The 19,514-nt window shown below is 52.0% G+C and overlaps 10 non-coding genes across 10 annotated transcripts; all 10 read left to right on the forward strand.

The window, feature by feature from the left end:
- The first annotated feature begins 444 nt into the window (after positions 1 to 444).
- LOC124586176 lies at positions 445 to 563 on the forward strand. Its single transcript, XR_006975087.1, has one exon. It is a non-coding gene; the product is annotated as a 5S ribosomal RNA (ribosomal RNA).
- Positions 564 to 1,713: 1,150 nt separating this feature from the next.
- Positions 1,714 to 1,832, forward strand: LOC124586177. Its single transcript, XR_006975088.1, has one exon. It is a non-coding gene; the product is annotated as a 5S ribosomal RNA (ribosomal RNA).
- A 1,142-nt stretch (positions 1,833 to 2,974) lies between these two features.
- LOC124586180 lies at positions 2,975 to 3,093 on the forward strand. Its single transcript, XR_006975090.1, has one exon. It is a non-coding gene; the product is annotated as a 5S ribosomal RNA (ribosomal RNA).
- Positions 3,094 to 4,236: 1,143 nt separating this feature from the next.
- On the forward strand, positions 4,237 to 4,355 carry LOC124586181. Its single transcript, XR_006975091.1, has one exon. It is a non-coding gene; the product is annotated as a 5S ribosomal RNA (ribosomal RNA).
- Positions 4,356 to 5,506: 1,151 nt separating this feature from the next.
- LOC124586182 lies at positions 5,507 to 5,625 on the forward strand. The gene has a single exon (XR_006975092.1). It is a non-coding gene; the product is annotated as a 5S ribosomal RNA (ribosomal RNA).
- Positions 5,626 to 13,910: 8,285 nt separating this feature from the next.
- LOC124586183 lies at positions 13,911 to 14,029 on the forward strand. Its single transcript, XR_006975093.1, has one exon. It is a non-coding gene; the product is annotated as a 5S ribosomal RNA (ribosomal RNA).
- Positions 14,030 to 15,171: 1,142 nt separating this feature from the next.
- Positions 15,172 to 15,290, forward strand: LOC124586184. The gene has a single exon (XR_006975094.1). It is a non-coding gene; the product is annotated as a 5S ribosomal RNA (ribosomal RNA).
- Positions 15,291 to 16,441: 1,151 nt separating this feature from the next.
- Positions 16,442 to 16,560, forward strand: LOC124586127. The gene has a single exon (XR_006975043.1). It is a non-coding gene; the product is annotated as a 5S ribosomal RNA (ribosomal RNA).
- Positions 16,561 to 17,702: 1,142 nt separating this feature from the next.
- LOC124586128 lies at positions 17,703 to 17,821 on the forward strand. The gene has a single exon (XR_006975044.1). It is a non-coding gene; the product is annotated as a 5S ribosomal RNA (ribosomal RNA).
- Positions 17,822 to 18,964: 1,143 nt separating this feature from the next.
- Positions 18,965 to 19,083, forward strand: LOC124586129. Its single transcript, XR_006975045.1, has one exon. It is a non-coding gene; the product is annotated as a 5S ribosomal RNA (ribosomal RNA).
- Positions 19,084 to 19,514: the final 431 nt, after the last annotated feature.

Below are 19,514 nucleotides of genomic sequence, written 5' to 3' on the forward strand. Positions count from 1 at the left end.
GACAAGTCGGGACGGGGACAGGGATAGGAATGGTGCGAATGCACTGCGAACTACGCAGACACCTGGTGTGAGGCGAGGCGAGGCGAGGCGAGGAAGCCCACATCGCTACCAGTGGCGCCCTCCAGCACGACACTGCCACACCCCGCACAGGCCCTCCGCTGGACACCAGGGACAAGATGCGCCCTCCGCTAGTGTCGAAGGCTGCACGCGCCCAGCGAATGACAGGACGTGCAACGAGCAGCAGTGCGTCTCACACACGCGGCGGTGCGCCCGCTAATTCGGCCGTCGCTCCGCTGGGACGCCGGGCGCGCCCCCCGCGCCGTCCTCGAGGAGCTGGCTGTTGCGGAAGGAAGTGCTTTCGTCAAATGCGGCGGAAAACTAACATTTTGTGTATTGGGAGAGAAGCCGAACGCGTATTCTGCCGTGCTCCTACATTACATGAGTGCCAACGGCCATACCATGATGATTGCACCGGTTCTCGTCCGATCACCGAAGTTAAGCATCATTGGGCCCGGTTAGTACTTGGAGGGGTGACCGCCTGGGAAACCCGGGTGCTGTTGGCTCCTTTTTTTTTTTTTTTGTTATTATGTCGCTACCCCTGGCAGCCCAATAAAAAAAAAGTGCTGTTGGCTCCCTTACATTTTCCCCTTTTTGCATCGCTACCCCTGCCAGCCCTCTTTTCATACTACCTTTCCGTTGTGACAAAGATGCTTCCTTCAGCAATTTAAACGTGCCAAGAAATCCTTGACAATAACGAAACACTACGAATCGACACATGTGATCTGAAATAAGCCAGGGCCTCCTACTGTTTCGTAGCAGTGCAAAGTTCCAACAAAAAAAAAAAAAAATTGAAAATAAACGACTGTAATAAACATAAGATACGATATTAATGGCCTCAGCTCGAAGAAGAATGTGCCAAGGAAGATTTCCAAAGAGTCTCTGGAGATAACAAAACAGTACGAACCGACAGATACGTTCTGAAATACGTCAGGGCTTATTGTTTTGTTGCATTGTACGACTGCAGATTTGTAAACAAAAATTTCTCTTTCGTCGCTAGAAGAGATGGATGCTTTGGCGACCCTCCTGTGTCCTGCGTCCCTGTTTTCGCACCTTTCCACGGCACGGCGCTGCCCTACCCGCCGCAAACGGCGTCTCGGACACGCCCGTTAGGCCCACGGCCGTCTCGCAGATGTTTGTCGTGCTTGTACTGTCATATGGGCCACGACCCGAGCGGCAGCGAGCGGCAGTCGAGCAAAGTCGGGACAAGTCGGGACGGGGACAGGGATAGGAATGGTGCGAATGCACTGCGAACTACGCAGACACCTGGTGTGAGGCGAGGCGAGGCGAGGCGAGGAAGCCCACATCGCTACCAGTGGCGCCCTCCAGCACGACACTGCCACACCCCGCACAGGCCCTCCGCTGGACACCAGGGACAAGATGCGCCCTCCGCTAGTGTCGAAGGCTGCACGCGCCCAGCGAATGACAGGACGTGCAACGAGCAGCAGTGCGTCTCACACACGCGGCGACGCGGCGGTGCGCCCGCTAATTCGGCCGTCGCTCCGCTGGGACGCCGGGCGCGCCCCCCGCGCCGTCCTCGAGGAGCTGGCTGTTGCGGAAGGAAGTGCTTTCGTCAAATGCGGCGGAAAACTAACATTTTGTGTATTGGGAGAGAAGCCGAACGCGTATTCTGCCGTGCTCCTACATTACATGAGTGCCAACGGCCATACCATGATGATTGCACCGGTTCTCGTCCGATCACCGAAGTTAAGCATCATTGGGCCCGGTTAGTACTTGGAGGGGTGACCGCCTGGGAAACCCGGGTGCTGTTGGCTCCTTTTTTTTTTTTTTGTTATTATGTCGCTACCCCTGGCAGCCCAATAAAAAAAAAGTGCTGTTGGCTCCCTTACATTTTCCCCTTTTTGCATCGCTACCCCTGCCAGCCCTCTTTTCATACTACCTTTCCGTTGTGACAAAGATGCTTCCTTCAGCAATTTAAACGTGCCAAGAAATCCTTGACAATAACGAAACACTACGAATCGACACATGTGATCTGAAATAAGCCAGGGCCTCCTACTGTTTCGTAGCAGTGCAAAGTTCCAACAAAAAAAAAAAAAAAATTGAAAATAAACGACTGTAATAAACATAAGATACGATATTAATGGCCTCAGCTCGAAGAAGAATGTGCCAAGGAAGATTTCCAAAGAGTCTCTGGAGATAACAAAACAGTACGAACCGACAGATACGTTCTGAAATACGTCAGGGCTTATTGTTTTGTTGCATTGTACGACTGCAGATTTGTAAACAAAAATTTCTCTTTCGTCGCTAGAAGAGATGGATGCTTTGGCGACCCTCCTGTGTCCTGCGTCCCTGTTTTCGCACCTTTCCACGGCACGGCGCTGCCCTACCCGCCGCAAACGGCGTCTCGGACACGCCCGTTAGGCCCACGGCCGTCTCGCAGATGTTTGTCGTGCTTGTACTGTCATATGGGCCACGACCCGAGCGGCAGCGAGCGGCAGTCGAGCAAAGTCGGGACAAGTCGGGACGGGGACAGGGATAGGAATGGTGCGAATGCACTGCGAACTACGCAGACACCTGGTGTGAGGCGAGGCGAGGCGAGGCGAGGAAGCCCACATCGCTACCAGTGGCGCCCTCCAGCACGACACTGCCACACCCCGCACAGGCCCTCCGCTGGACACCAGGGACAAGATGCGCCCTCCGCTAGTGTCGAAGGCTGCACGCGCCCAGCGAATGACAGGACGTGCAACGAGCAGCAGTGCGTCTCACACACGCGGCGGTGCGCCCGCTAATTCGGCCGTCGCTCCGCTGGGACGCCGGGCGCGCCCCCCGCGCCGTCCTCGAGGAGCTGGCTGTTGCGGAAGGAAGTGCTTTCGTCAAATGCGGCGGAAAACTAACATTTTGTGTATTGGGAGAGAAGCCGAACGCGTATTCTGCCGTGCTCCTACATTACATGAGTGCCAACGGCCATACCATGATGATTGCACCGGTTCTCGTCCGATCACCGAAGTTAAGCATCATTGGGCCCGGTTAGTACTTGGAGGGGTGACCGCCTGGGAAACCCGGGTGCTGTTGGCTCCTTTTTTTTTTTTTTTGTTATTATGTCGCTACCCCTGGCAGCCCAATAAAAAAAAAGTGCTGTTGGCTCCCTTACATTTTCCCCTTTTTGCATCGCTACCCCTGCCAGCCCTCTTTTCATACTACCTTTCCGTTGTGACAAAGATGCTTCCTTCAGCAATTTAAACGTGCCAAGAAATCCTTGACAATAACGAAACACTACGAATCGACACATGTGATCTGAAATAAGCCAGGGCCTCCTACTGTTTCGTAGCAGTGCAAAGTTCCAACAAAAAAAAAAAAAAAATTGAAAATAAACGACTGTAATAAACATAAGATACGATATTAATGGCCTCAGCTCGAAGAAGAATGTGCCAAGGAAGATTTCCAAAGAGTCTCTGGAGATAACAAAACAGTACGAACCGACAGATACGTTCTGAAATACGTCAGGGCTTATTGTTTTGTTGCATTGTACGACTGCAGATTTGTAAACAAAAATTTCTCTTTCGTCGCTAGAAGAGATGGATGCTTTGGCGACCCTCCTGTGTCCTGCGTCCCTGTTTTCGCACCTTTCCACGGCACGGCGCTGCCCTACCCGCCGCAAACGGCGTCTCGGACACGCCCGTTAGGCCCACGGCCGTCTCGCAGATGTTTGTCGTGCTTGTACTGTCATATGGGCCACGACCCGAGCGGCAGCGAGCGGCAGTCGAGCAAAGTCGGGACAAGTCGGGACGGGGACAGGGATAGGAATGGTGCGAATGCACTGCGAACTACGCAGACACCTGGTGTGAGGCGAGGCGAGGCGAGGCGAGGAAGCCCACATCGCTACCAGTGGCGCCCTCCAGCACGACACTGCCACACCCCGCACAGGCCCTCCGCTGGACACCAGGGACAAGATGCGCCCTCCGCTAGTGTCGAAGGCTGCACGCGCCCAGCGAATGACAGGACGTGCAACGAGCAGCAGTGCGTCTCACACACGCGGCGGTGCGCCCGCTAATTCGGCCGTCGCTCCGCTGGGACGCCGGGCGCGCCCCCCGCGCCGTCCTCGAGGAGCTGGCTGTTGCGGAAGGAAGTGCTTTCGTCAAATGCGGCGGAAAACTAACATTTTGTGTATTGGGAGAGAAGCCGAACGCGTATTCTGCCGTGCTCCTACATTACATGAGTGCCAACGGCCATACCATGATGATTGCACCGGTTCTCGTCCGATCACCGAAGTTAAGCATCATTGGGCCCGGTTAGTACTTGGAGGGGTGACCGCCTGGGAAACCCGGGTGCTGTTGGCTCCTTTTTTTTTTTTTTTTGTTATTATGTCGCTACCCCTGGCAGCCCAATAAAAAAAAAGTGCTGTTGGCTCCCTTACATTTTCCCCTTTTTGCATCGCTACCCCTGCCAGCCCTCTTTTCATACTACCTTTCCGTTGTGACAAAGATGCTTCCTTCAGCAATTTAAACGTGCCAAGAAATCCTTGACAATAACGAAACACTACGAATCGACACATGTGATCTGAAATAAGCCAGGGCCTCCTACTGTTTCGTAGCAGTGCAAAGTTCCAACAAAAAAAAAAAAAAATTGAAAATAAACGACTGTAATAAACATAAGATACGATATTAATGGCCTCAGCTCGAAGAAGAATGTGCCAAGGAAGATTTCCAAAGAGTCTCTGGAGATAACAAAACAGTACGAACCGACAGATACGTTCTGAAATACGTCAGGGCTTATTGTTTTGTTGCATTGTACGACTGCAGATTTGTAAACAAAAATTTCTCTTTCGTCGCTAGAAGAGATGGATGCTTTGGCGACCCTCCTGTGTCCTGCGTCCCTGTTTTCGCACCTTTCCACGGCACGGCGCTGCCCTACCCGCCGCAAACGGCGTCTCGGACACGCCCGTTAGGCCCACGGCCGTCTCGCAGATGTTTGTCGTGCTTGTACTGTCATATGGGCCACGACCCGAGCGGCAGCGAGCGGCAGTCGAGCAAAGTCGGGACAAGTCGGGACGGGGACAGGGATAGGAATGGTGCGAATGCACTGCGAACTACGCAGACACCTGGTGTGAGGCGAGGCGAGGCGAGGCGAGGAAGCCCACATCGCTACCAGTGGCGCCCTCCAGCACGACACTGCCACACCCCGCACAGGCCCTCCGCTGGACACCAGGGACAAGATGCGCCCTCCGCTAGTGTCGAAGGCTGCACGCGCCCAGCGAATGACAGGACGTGCAACGAGCAGCAGTGCGTCTCACACACGCGGCGACGCGGCGGTGCGCCCGCTAATTCGGCCGTCGCTCCGCTGGGACGCCGGGCGCGCCCCCCGCGCCGTCCTCGAGGAGCTGGCTGTTGCGGAAGGAAGTGCTTTCGTCAAATGCGGCGGAAAACTAACATTTTGTGTATTGGGAGAGAAGCCGAACGCGTATTCTGCCGTGCTCCTACATTACATGAGTGCCAACGGCCATACCATGATGATTGCACCGGTTCTCGTCCGATCACCGAAGTTAAGCATCATTGGGCCCGGTTAGTACTTGGAGGGGTGACCGCCTGGGAAACCCGGGTGCTGTTGGCTCCTTTTTTTTTTTTTTGTTATTATGTCGCTACCCCTGGCAGCCCAATAAAAAAAAAGTGCTGTTGGCTCCCTTACATTTTCCCCTTTTTGCATCGCTACCCCTGCCAGCCCTCTTTTCATACTACCTTTCCGTTGTGACAAAGATGCTTCCTTCAGCAATTTAAACGTGCCAAGAAATCCTTGACAATAACGAAACACTACGAATCGACACATGTGATCTGAAATAAGCCAGGGCCTCCTACTGTTTCGTAGCAGTGCAAAGTTCCAACAAAAAAAAAAAAAAAATTGAAAATAAACGACTGTAATAAACATAAGATACGATATTAATGGCCTCAGCTCGAAGAAGAATGTGCCAAGGAAGATTTCCAAAGAGTCTCTGGAGATAACAAAACAGTACGAACCGACAGATACGTTCTGAAATACGTCAGGGCTTATTGTTTTGTTGCATTGTACGACTGCAGATTTGTAAACAAAAATTTCTCTTTCGTCGCTAGAAGAGATGGATGCTTTGGCGACCCTCCTGTGTCCTGCGTCCCTGTTTTCGCACCTTTCCACGGCACGGCGCTGCCCTACCCGCCGCAAACGGCGTCTCGGACACGCCCGTTAGGCCCACGGCCGTCTCGCAGATGTTTGTCGTGCTTGTACTGTCATATGGGCCACGACCCGAGCGGCAGCGAGCGGCAGTCGAGCAAAGTCGGGACAAGTCGGGACGGGGACAGGGATAGGAATGGTGCGAATGCACTGCGAACTACGCAGACACCTGGTGTGAGGCGAGGCGAGGCGAGGCGAGGAAGCCCACATCGCTACCAGTGGCGCCCTCCAGCACGACACTGCCACACCCCGCACAGGCCCTCCGCTGGACACCAGGGACAAGATGCGCCCTCCGCTAGTGTCGAAGGCTGCACGCGCCCAGCAACACCTCGCTGCTGAGCGCGCTGTACTTCCGTCTGCGACTTGGTCGGCGGCGCCTCGTGTGCCGTCTGTCTTCTGCCTCGCGGCTACATTTCATCAAGTCCGTAAGTAATGGAAAGTTTCTATGATGCTAGTGAAGAGCGTGAAAATAACGTACAATGTGAATTCGATAGTTCCGTTGGCAAACCGTCCGCGTTCGAAATCCATCGTTGGATACTCGAGGAATTGTGTTTATCGACCGATGACGTTCTTGGTGTTCAGTTTGACACTTTTATTAATTCTGTGTTTTTGAAGTTGAAAACTCCGGAATTATGTGATACTGTTGTCAATGTTAATGATGGCGTCCGTAAATTTAGACATCTAGACGGTCGCATTAGTAACGTAAATATTTCTCATGGTGGGTTTGGCCTTCGCAATGTTCGTGTGTTCAACTTGCCTTTTGAAATCCGGAATGACACCATATCTCGTCATTTGCGGCCGTACGGGACCGTGCTATCTGTTACTAAAGAAAAGTGGTCCTCCGCCTATGTTTTTCAAGTTGAAAATGGCGTGAGGAGTGTAAAGATGGTCGTACGTCAACATATTCCATCCTTCTTGCTAGTTAACGGTCATCGTGCTTTCATAACATATAGTGGTCAACCTCAGACGTGTTCTTTTTGTGGTGCTGTCGGTCATTACCGACAAAACTGCCCTAAACGCAGGCCGCCTGTTCAGTTGCCACGTGAGGATATTTTAGGTGGGCCTAGTTTTGCCTCCGTTGCCGCGACGAGTTTAGGTTCCGCCCCCCCCGCACGTGTGCCACTCGCGGCCGCCCCCCCTGTACCGGCCGCCGCTGACGCCATGGATACGTCTGTTCCCGATAGTGACTCTGTTTCTGTACCTCCTGTTGAGCCCTCTTTGGTCGCGGATGCGACACGTGTACCTATTACTAAAAAACCGGTAGTGGACGATGTTTCACCGGCATCCGTGCCGCTGTCGGCCGTTGTTCCGCATCCTGTCCCGGTTGCGGAACCCGATAAATCGGCGGTTGTTCCAACTCCCGTCCCCGACGGTGTCTCTGCTGCCGGTGATGTTGTTGTTGACAGTGAGGCTTTTACTGCGCCTAAACCCCGTAGAGACCGGAATGTTGCTCGGGCTTCTGGCACACCGCGTTTGCGTAGTGCCAGTAGTTCTGCTTCTTTCGATACGCGTGGTGTTTCGGCCAAAAATCGGAGTCCGTCTCCGGTGGCGCGTTCTCCTGCCCCCCCTCACGCTCAGGCGGTTGGTCAACCGACCTCCCGACAGCCGGCCGCGCGCTCCGGGGCCGATCTCGGCCAGCGCCCGTCTCAGGGAGGGGGCGGCAGGCGCCAGGCGAAAAAGCAGCAATCTTCCCGCACCCAGCCGGAGGGTGCTGTAGTAACTGCCTCGCAACAACGTGATATCACGGTTCAACACCTAAAAACATTTTTGAGTCAGCCGTTTTCCGCTGCTGATTCCGACATGGCGGTAGATCCGCCTGTGTCTGTGACACCCCCCCCCTTACCAACAAAACGAAAGGCCGAAGATTCGCACCATCGTCGTGCCCCCCCTTCCACCCACGATTTGGTGCCGGCCTTATCTTCTGATGTCGTAATGCCCGCTGTGGAGCATTCCGTCGCAGGGGATCCCGTCACAGTTTCCGGGACCCCACCGCCCCCGCCCCTCCCTCCTAGTCAATCACGGGCATGGTCGGAGGATGTTGAGGCAGGTGATTCCCATTAGTGCGACTCTTTATATGTCCTTCCCCCTCCACGCACGTTGGTATATTTTATTGTGTTTTAAGCGTTTTCATGTTTTTCTGTTATTGTTTTTTTCCTGTGTTCTACGTGTATATGTTTCACGATTGTAGCCAGTGGAACATTTTAACGGTAAATCTTAATAAGCTGCGAAATCCGCAGAAAGCTGCGCTTCTTAAGGATTTTTTGTATGATAATCACTGTCACGTCGCCTTTTTACAAGAGGTGACTTGTGAAGCGCTTTTATATTTGAACGATTTTACTGATTTTATTGTGATTGACAATGTTGCGCCTGATTCTGATACGGGCACTGCCATTTTAGTACGTTCTGGCTTACCTGTTTCTAATGTTGACATTTTACCGACCGGTCGTGCTGTTGCCTGTACCATTTTTGGCATTGTGTTTGTGAATGTGTACGCTCCGTCGGGAAATGTTAAACCGGCCAGGGCTGAATTTTATGGTAGGGATTTATGTCAGCTTTTATCTCGGAATGTCGATACTTTAATCGTCGGGGGTGATTTTAATTGTGTTTTAGACGACAGAGATCAGGAGCCGCGTCCGAACAAATGCCACGAACTGGGTGCTTTGGTCACTAGTTTTCATTTGCTCGACACGTGGCGTGTTTTACACCCCGATTTCACTTATTTCACATATTTTTACGGTGCGGGGCGTAGCCGTCTCGATCGCATTTATGTGTCTAGGCAGTTGTCTGCCCGTATTTGTACTGCTGACGTGACTCCTGTCATATTTTCCGACCACTCCAGCTATTCCTGTCGTCTTTTATTACCTCGTTTGTGTGTTCCTCGTCGTACTAATTTGTGGAAGTTTAATTGTAGTTTACTTAATGACGACCATTTTGTGACTAGTTTTACCCGTATGTGGCAGAGGTTGGTGCGGACTCGCGGCGGTCATAGTAGCACCATTGAGTGGTGGGTTGCGATCGCTAAGCCGGCGATTCGCAACTTTTTAATCGATTATAGCCGTGAGGCGGCACGCTGGCGCCGGGCGACGGCTCGCTTCCGCCAGGATTGTTTACGCGATTTGGCGTTGCGAGTGACGTCACAGCCCGATTTGTTGCCCACTCTGAAGCGCTTTCAAGCTCAGCTTTTAATTGACATGCGTGCCGCTAGTGATGGGGTGACCGTCCGCAGTCAGCCTGCAGGTTTTGTTGCTGGGGAACCTCTGTCCATTTATCATTTAAACCGGGAACGCAAACGCCGCGAACGTTTGCGCATTACTGTTTGGCAGTTGCGGAACGGCGGTCGGACTTCTGTACAGTCGGACATTGAAAACGATATCTTTGAACATTTTGCATCGCTTTTCCGTGCTGTTGACGTTGATTCCGATACGTTGCGAGATTTCTTGCGGGTTGTTCCACATGTTTTAACTCGCCCGGACAGGCATCTTTTAAATGACGCCTATACGTCTGATGAAGTTTTCGACGCCGTTCGGCGGAGTCCCAAAGGGAAGTCTCCGGGTCCCGATGGGATTCCTGCGGAATTTTATTCGAAATTTTTTCCTCTTTTAAGTGAGATTTTAGTGGATTTAGCGAACGATCTTCGCAATGGTGTGACTGTACCAACTGCTTTTGTGGAGGGGGTTGTGACGCTTGTTCCCAAATCCCGTGCTGTACCTCATATCGATGCTGTCCGTCCGATTACTTTATTAAATGCTGATTATAAGATCGTTACGCGTTGCGTCGCTCAGCGACTTAAAAACGTCTTGCCGACCGTACTTAGTGATCAGCAAACATGTGCGGTCCGCGATCGGAATATCTTTGACGCTATCCTTGCTTACAGAGACTGTATAGGATATGTGAAAAGTGCTCGGCTCCGGACAGCGGCGATTTTATTAGTTGACTTTAAAAATGCTTTTGACCGCATTAGTCATTTTTATTTGCGTCGGGTTATGGTACGCATGGGGTTTGGTTATCTATTTACCCGATTCGTGACGCATTTGTTGCAACCTGCTACTTCCCGTATATGTGTCAATGGTCGTCTCACTCCTGCTTTTCGTGTGGGTCGCTCCGTGCGGCAGGGGTGTCCGCTTTCCATGGCGCTTTTTGCCATTGCGCTGGATCCCCTCCTCCGTTCTATCAGACAGGAATGTCGCGGCATTCAGATGGGGACTACCAGATTGGTTTGTCGCGCATATGCTGATGACCTTGGCGTATTTATTGAACATATCGACGACGTTGACAGGTTGCATGTTGTTTTGCACAACTTTGGAAAAGCTACGGGGGCGGTTATCAATCCCCGGAAAACTGTGCTTTTGCCGCTCACCGCCCGCGCACGTACCCTGCATAGGGATTGGTTTTGTGTCCAGCAGCAGCCTACCGTTCTTGGGATACTTCTATCTTCGAACCCACAGCAGATGGCAGCCTTGAATTGGCGGCCTACGCTGTATCGGATTCGTGCGGTTGCCAGGATCTATGCGGTTCGGAATGTGGCCCTTCGGGATAAGGTGCATTTGATAAATGTCAATATCTTGGCGAGAGCATGGTACCTTGCGCAGGTTCTCCCGGTTCCCAAGCAGTTGGGGCGCGCCATCCAACAGGCGGTTTACTGGTTTTTATGGAGGGGGGAGATTTTCAAGGTATCGCATGCTGTCTGCACCTTGGACCTGTCTGATGGCGGTTTAGGACTCGTTGATTTTTCCGCCAAATGTGCGGCCCTTTTTTGGAAGCGAACTACTGCTGTTATTCAGAAAGCTCCTTGCGGTCCCACTGCGTTTGTTTTTAATCGTTACCGTCCTCTTTCTGAAGTGGCCCCTGTTTCTGTGTCGCACATCCCGTTCTACCTTTCTTATGTGCGCCGCTACTTTCTTGATAATAGTTACCTGGCGCTTTGTGGCGTCTCCGTCCACACGGTTAGCGCTGTCTGCACGGCTTTCCGCGGACCTCCCATTCGCTGCAAGTGGGAGTATCGGTTGCCACGCTGCAACTGGGTGGCGGTGTGGAAAAACCTCGCCAATGACGTTCTCCCGGCTTCCGTCCACGCGGTGTGGTATAAGGTGGTGCATCGCACCATCCCCACAAACGCCAAGCTTCATTCTATAAATCTTATCCAGTCTGGAGTGTGTGACGTGTGTACTGCCGACGATACTCTGGAACACCGCTTTGCGTGTGACCGCTTTCGACGTGTTTGGGAAGTCGCCAGAGACATGATTCGTTTGATTCAGAGGGTGGACACTCGCACCGTTACTGTGGATGCTGTCTTAATTCCGCAGTGCGTCGTCTACCCCACCACCAAGCGCAATGCCACGGTGTGGATCCTTGGCCACACGGTTTTTGCTATCTTCTCCCTCAAGTTGTCTACCGATCTGGACTTTCTCACTTATTTATGGACCCAACATACCCAGATTCAGGCATCACTACATTATCGGCGAACTTTTGCTAATTTTTTACAGGTCGCACTAGCGCATGCTTTTGCGCGGCTTTCCGTACCTGAGTAGCATGGACGTCTTTCTCTTATCTTTTCTCTTGCCTTTGAGCGACACAATATGAATATGTCTTACTGCGATCTTCCCAAGTTATTCTGGAACGAAAATTGCCGTACCTTGCATACCGCACGAAAAAAGAAGACTTTTCAGTTTTTTCTCTGGCCGTTATTGCCAAACGTCTTGTTTGCCATGTGTGTCCGTATTATTAGTTTTCTTATTAGTTTTTTTCCCGTTTTGGGGCGTGACGGGATTTTTTACTGAAGTTTCAGTTCTCAGTCTTGGTGGTGACTGTTTGAGTTTTTTTTTCTACATTTTCTCATTTCTTTATTGTGGAGCATTCCAAAGTCTCGTCACGTGTCTGTGCTCGACACTCTTTCACCTTTTGTCGGTGTGGCATTTCACACCGGTGTCCCGCATTATAGTTTTGTTTTACGGTCAACATGAGTGTTGACGGGTGTGGGGGCGGCACTGTGGCCAGGCCTCAGGCACATTGACCCCTGCCCTCATTGCCGCCGCCTGCCTGCCACGCTCCTTGCCCGAACGTTTTGTCTATCGATGACTTTTCTTTTCCGGTGGATGCTTCGCCCTGGTTGCGTTTTAATTAATTCTTTTTGTGGACAGTTGTCACTGTTGGTTGTTGCGGCGTGAAGCCGTCTTTTCTTTCTTTTCTTTCCTTATATTTTCTCTATCTTGCGTATCAATGGGAAGCATTCTCCCCCTCGTTTCTTACGCATTGGAGGACTATTTCCCTTTTGTTACATAACCAGGACGCCATACTGTCACAATTGCACAATTGCTACATATGCGCCTCGCCGATGACGGCAGTCATTGAACAGTGTCCACCGGTTCACCTCGAGGGAGCCACAAAAAAAAAAAAAAAAGAAAGGTGCTGTTGGCTCCTTTCCTTTCTTTTTGGTTTTGTTATTATGTCGCTACCCCTGCCAGCCCAATTTTCAAACTACCTTTCTGAAAAAAAAAAAAAAAAGAAAAAAAAAAAAAAAAAAAAAAAAAAAAAGGTGCTGTTGGCTCCTTTTTTTTTTTTTTTGTTATTATGTCGCTACCCCTGGCAGCCCAATAAAAAAAAAGTGCTGTTGGCTCCCTTACATTTTCCCCTTTTTGCATCGCTACCCCTGCCAGCCCTCTTTTCATACTACCTTTCCGTTGTGACAAAGATGCTTCCTTCAGCAATTTAAACGTGCCAAGAAATCCTTGACAATAACGAAACACTACGAATCGACACATGTGATCTGAAATAAGCCAGGGCCTCCTACTGTTTCGTAGCAGTGCAAAGTTCCAACAAAAAAAAAAAAAAATTGAAAATAAACGACTGTAATAAACATAAGATACGATATTAATGGCCTCAGCTCGAAGAAGAATGTGCCAAGGAAGATTTCCAAAGAGTCTCTGGAGATAACAAAACAGTACGAACCGACAGATACGTTCTGAAATACGTCAGGGCTTATTGTTTTGTTGCATTGTACGACTGCAGATTTGTAAACAAAAATTTCTCTTTCGTCGCTAGAAGAGATGGATGCTTTGGCGACCCTCCTGTGTCCTGCGTCCCTGTTTTCGCACCTTTCCACGGCACGGCGCTGCCCTACCCGCCGCAAACGGCGTCTCGGACACGCCCGTTAGGCCCACGGCCGTCTCGCAGATGTTTGTCGTGCTTGTACTGTCATATGGGCCACGACCCGAGCGGCAGCGAGCGGCAGTCGAGCAAAGTCGGGACAAGTCGGGACGGGGACAGGGATAGGAATGGTGCGAATGCACTGCGAACTACGCAGACACCTGGTGTGAGGCGAGGCGAGGCGAGGCGAGGAAGCCCACATCGCTACCAGTGGCGCCCTCCAGCACGACACTGCCACACCCCGCACAGGCCCTCCGCTGGACACCAGGGACAAGATGCGCCCTCCGCTAGTGTCGAAGGCTGCACGCGCCCAGCGAATGACAGGACGTGCAACGAGCAGCAGTGCGTCTCACACACGCGGCGACGCGGCGGTGCGCCCGCTAATTCGGCCGTCGCTCCGCTGGGACGCCGGGCGCGCCCCCCGCGCCGTCCTCGAGGAGCTGGCTGTTGCGGAAGGAAGTGCTTTCGTCAAATGCGGCGGAAAACTAACATTTTGTGTATTGGGAGAGAAGCCGAACGCGTATTCTGCCGTGCTCCTACATTACATGAGTGCCAACGGCCATACCATGATGATTGCACCGGTTCTCGTCCGATCACCGAAGTTAAGCATCATTGGGCCCGGTTAGTACTTGGAGGGGTGACCGCCTGGGAAACCCGGGTGCTGTTGGCTCCTTTTTTTTTTTTTTGTTATTATGTCGCTACCCCTGGCAGCCCAATAAAAAAAAAGTGCTGTTGGCTCCCTTACATTTTCCCCTTTTTGCATCGCTACCCCTGCCAGCCCTCTTTTCATACTACCTTTCCGTTGTGACAAAGATGCTTCCTTCAGCAATTTAAACGTGCCAAGAAATCCTTGACAATAACGAAACACTACGAATCGACACATGTGATCTGAAATAAGCCAGGGCCTCCTACTGTTTCGTAGCAGTGCAAAGTTCCAACAAAAAAAAAAAAAAAATTGAAAATAAACGACTGTAATAAACATAAGATACGATATTAATGGCCTCAGCTCGAAGAAGAATGTGCCAAGGAAGATTTCCAAAGAGTCTCTGGAGATAACAAAACAGTACGAACCGACAGATACGTTCTGAAATACGTCAGGGCTTATTGTTTTGTTGCATTGTACGACTGCAGATTTGTAAACAAAAATTTCTCTTTCGTCGCTAGAAGAGATGGATGCTTTGGCGACCCTCCTGTGTCCTGCGTCCCTGTTTTCGCACCTTTCCACGGCACGGCGCTGCCCTACCCGCCGCAAACGGCGTCTCGGACACGCCCGTTAGGCCCACGGCCGTCTCGCAGATGTTTGTCGTGCTTGTACTGTCATATGGGCCACGACCCGAGCGGCAGCGAGCGGCAGTCGAGCAAAGTCGGGACAAGTCGGGACGGGGACAGGGATAGGAATGGTGCGAATGCACTGCGAACTACGCAGACACCTGGTGTGAGGCGAGGCGAGGCGAGGCGAGGAAGCCCACATCGCTACCAGTGGCGCCCTCCAGCACGACACTGCCACACCCCGCACAGGCCCTCCGCTGGACACCAGGGACAAGATGCGCCCTCCGCTAGTGTCGAAGGCTGCACGCGCCCAGCGAATGACAGGACGTGCAACGAGCAGCAGTGCGTCTCACACACGCGGCGGTGCGCCCGCTAATTCGGCCGTCGCTCCGCTGGGACGCCGGGCGCGCCCCCCGCGCCGTCCTCGAGGAGCTGGCTGTTGCGGAAGGAAGTGCTTTCGTCAAATGCGGCGGAAAACTAACATTTTGTGTATTGGGAGAGAAGCCGAACGCGTATTCTGCCGTGCTCCTACATTACATGAGTGCCAACGGCCATACCATGATGATTGCACCGGTTCTCGTCCGATCACCGAAGTTAAGCATCATTGGGCCCGGTTAGTACTTGGAGGGGTGACCGCCTGGGAAACCCGGGTGCTGTTGGCTCCTTTTTTTTTTTTTTTGTTATTATGTCGCTACCCCTGGCAGCCCAATAAAAAAAAAGTGCTGTTGGCTCCCTTACATTTTCCCCTTTTTGCATCGCTACCCCTGCCAGCCCTCTTTTCATACTACCTTTCCGTTGTGACAAAGATGCTTCCTTCAGCAATTTAAACGTGCCAAGAAATCCTTGACAATAACGAAACACTACGAATCGACACATGTGATCTGAAATAAGCCAGGGCCTCCTACTGTTTCGTAGCAGTGCAAAGTTCCAACAAAAAAAAAAAAAAAATTGAAAATAAACGACTGTAATAAACATAAGATACGATATTAATGGCCTCAGCTCGAAGAAGAATGTGCCAAGGAAGATTTCCAAAGAGTCTCTGGAGATAACAAAACAGTACGAACCGACAGATACGTTCTGAAATACGTCAGGGCTTATTGTTTTGTTGCATTGTACGACTGCAGATTTGTAAACAAAAATTTCTCTTTCGTCGCTAGAAGAGATGGATGCTTTGGCGACCCTCCTGTGTCCTGCGTCCCTGTTTTCGCACCTTTCCACGGCACGGCGCTGCCCTACCCGCCGCAAACGGCGTCTCGGACACGCCCGTTAGGCCCACGGCCGTCTCGCAGATGTTTGTCGTGCTTGTACTGTCATATGGGCCACGACCCGAGCGGCAGCGAGCGGCAGTCGAGCAAAGTCGGGACAAGTCGGGACGGGGACAGGGATAGGAATGGTGCGAATGCACTGCGAACTACGCAGACACCTGGTGTGAGGCGAGGCGAGGCGAGGCGAGGAAGCCCACATCGCTACCAGTGGCGCCCTCCAGCACGACACTGCCACACCCCGCACAGGCCCTCCGCTGGACACCAGGGACAAGATGCGCCCTCCGCTAGTGTCGAAGGCTGCACGCGCCCAGCGAATGACAGGACGTGCAACGAGCAGCAGTGCGTCTCACACACGCGGCGACGCGGCGGTGCGCCCGCTAATTCGGCCGTCGCTCCGCTGGGACGCCGGGCGCGCCCCCCGCGCCGTCCTCGAGGAGCTGGCTGTTGCGGAAGGAAGTGCTTTCGTCAAATGCGGCGGAAAACTAACATTTTGTGTATTGGGAGAGAAGCCGAACGCGTATTCTGCCGTGCTCCTACATTACATGAGTGCCAACGGCCATACCATGATGATTGCACCGGTTCTCGTCCGATCACCGAAGTTAAGCATCATTGGGCCCGGTTAGTACTTGGAGGGGTGACCGCCTGGGAAACCCGGGTGCTGTTGGCTCCTTTTTTTTTTTTTTGTTATTATGTCGCTACCCCTGGCAGCCCAATAAAAAAAAAGTGCTGTTGGCTCCCTTACATTTTCCCCTTTTTGCATCGCTACCCCTGCCAGCCCTCTTTTCATACTACCTTTCCGTTGTGACAAAGATGCTTCCTTCAGCAATTTAAACGTGCCAAGAAATCCTTGACAATAACGAAACACTACGAATCGACACATGTGATCTGAAATAAGCCAGGGCCTCCTACTGTTTCGTAGCAGTGCAAAGTTCCAACAAAAAAAAAAAAAAAATTGAAAATAAACGACTGTAATAAACATAAGATACGATATTAATGGCCTCAGCTCGAAGAAGAATGTGCCAAGGAAGATTTCCAAAGAGTCTCTGGAGATAACAAAACAGTACGAACCGACAGATACGTTCTGAAATACGTCAGGGCTTATTGTTTTGTTGCATTGTACGACTGCAGATTTGTAAACAAAAATTTCTCTTTCGTCGCTAGAAGAGATGGATGCTTTGGCGACCCTCCTGTGTCCTGCGTCCCTGTTTTCGCACCTTTCCACGGCACGGCGCTGCCCTACCCGCCGCAAACGGCGTCTCGGACACGCCCGTTAGGCCCACGGCCGTCTCGCAGATGTTTGTCGTGCTTGTACTGTCATATGGGCCACGACCCGAGCGGCAGCGAGCGGCAGTCGAGCAAAGTCGGGACAAGTCGGGACGGGGACAGGGATAGGAATGGTGCGAATGCACTGCGAACTACGCAGACACCTGGTGTGAGGCGAGGCGAGGCGAGGCGAGGAAGCCCACATCGCTACCAGTGGCGCCCTCCAGCACGACACTGCCACACCCCGCACAGGCCCTCCGCTGGACACCAGGGACAAGATGCGCCCTCCGCTAGTGTCGAAGGCTGCACGCGCCCAGCGAATGACAGGACGTGCAACGAGCAGCAGTGCGTCTCACACACGCGGCGGTGCGCCCGCTAATTCGGCCGTCGCTCCGCTGGGACGCCGGGCGCGCCCCCCGCGCCGTCCTCGAGGAGCTGGCTGTTGCGGAAGGAAGTGCTTTCGTCAAATGCGGCGGAAAACTAACATTTTGTGTATTGGGAGAGAAGCCGAACGCGTATTCTGCCGTGCTCCTACATTACATGAGTGCCAACGGCCATACCATGATGATTGCACCGGTTCTCGTCCGATCACCGAAGTTAAGCATCATTGGGCCCGGTTAGTACTTGGAGGGGTGACCGCCTGGGAAACCCGGGTGCTGTTGGCTCCTTTTTTTTTTTTTTTGTTATTATGTCGCTACCCCTGGCAGCCCAATAAAAAAAAAGTGCTGTTGGCTCCCTTACATTTTCCCCTTTTTGCATCGCTACCCCTGCCAGCCCTCTTTTCATACTACCTTTCCGTTGTGACAAAGATGCTTCCTTCAGCAATTTAAACGTGCCAAGAAATCCTTGACAATAACGAAACACTACGAATCGACACATGTGATCTGAAATAAGCCAGGGCCTCCTACTGTTTCGTAGCAGTGCAAAGTTCCAACAAAAAAAAAAAAAAAATTGAAAATAAACGACTGTAATAAACATAAGATACGATATTAATGGCCTCAGCTCGAAGAAGAATGTGCCAAGGAAGATTTCCAAAGAGTCTCTGGAGATAACAAAACAGTACGAACCGACAGATACGTTCTGAAATACGTCAGGGCTTATTGTTTTGTTGCATTGTACGACTGCAGATTTGTAAACAAAAATTTCTCTTTCGTCGCTAGAAGAGATGGATGCTTTGGCGACCCTCCTGTGTCCTGCGTCCCTGTTTTCGCACCTTTCCACGGCACGGCGCTGCCCTACCCGCCGCAAACGGCGTCTCGGACACGCCCGTTAGGCCCACGGCCGTCTCGCAGATGTTTGTCGTGCTTGTACTGTCATATGGGCCACGACCCGAGCGGCAGCGAGCGGCAGTCGAGCAAAGTCGGGACAAGTCGGGACGGGGACAGGGATAGGAATGGTGCGAATGCACTGCGAACTACGCAGACACCTGGTGTGAGGCGAGGCGAGGCGAGGCGAGGAAGCCCACATCGCTACCAGTGGCGCCCTCCAGCACGACACTGCCACACCCCGCACAGGCCCTCCGCTGGACACCAGGGACAAGATGCGCCCTCCGCTAGTGTCGAAGGCTGCACGCGCCCAGCGAATGACAGGACGTGCAACGAGCAGCAGTGCGTCTCACACACGCGGCGGTGCGCCCGCTAATTCGGCCGTCGCTCCGCTGGGACGCCGGGCGCGCCCCCCGCGCCGTCCTCGAGGAGCTGGCTGTTGCGGAAGGAAGTGCTTTCGTCAAATGCGGCGGAAAACTAACATTTTGTGTATTGGGAGAGAAGCCGAACGCGTATTCTGCCGTGCTCCTACATTACATGAGTGCCAACGGCCATACCATGATGATTGCACCGGTTCTCGTCCGATCACCGAAGTTAAGCATCATTGGGCCCGGTTAGTACTTGGAGGGGTGACCGCCTGGGAAACCCGGGTGCTGTTGGCTCCTTTTTTTTTTTTTTTGTTATTATGTCGCTACCCCTGGCAGCCCAATAAAAAAAAAGTGCTGTTGGCTCCCTTACATTTTCCCCTTTTTGCATCGCTACCCCTGCCAGCCCTCTTTTCATACTACCTTTCCGTTGTGACAAAGATGCTTCCTTCAGCAATTTAAACGTGCCAAGAAATCCTTGACAATAACGAAACACTACGAATCGACACATGTGATCTGAAATAAGCCAGGGCCTCCTACTGTTTCGTAGCAGTGCAAAGTTCCAACAAAAAAAAAAAAAAAATTGAAAATAAACGACTGTAATAAACATAAGATACGATATTAATGGCCTCAGCTCGAAGAAGAATGTGCCAAGGAAGATTTCCAAAGAGTCTCTGGAGATAACAAAACAGTACGAACCGACAGATACGTTCTGAAATACGTCAGGG

Source organism: Schistocerca americana, unplaced genomic scaffold (assembly GCF_021461395.2).
Source record: "Schistocerca americana isolate TAMUIC-IGC-003095 unplaced genomic scaffold, iqSchAmer2.1 HiC_scaffold_542, whole genome shotgun sequence".
In the NCBI taxonomy this organism is placed as follows: Eukaryota; Metazoa; Arthropoda; class Insecta; order Orthoptera; family Acrididae; genus Schistocerca; species Schistocerca americana.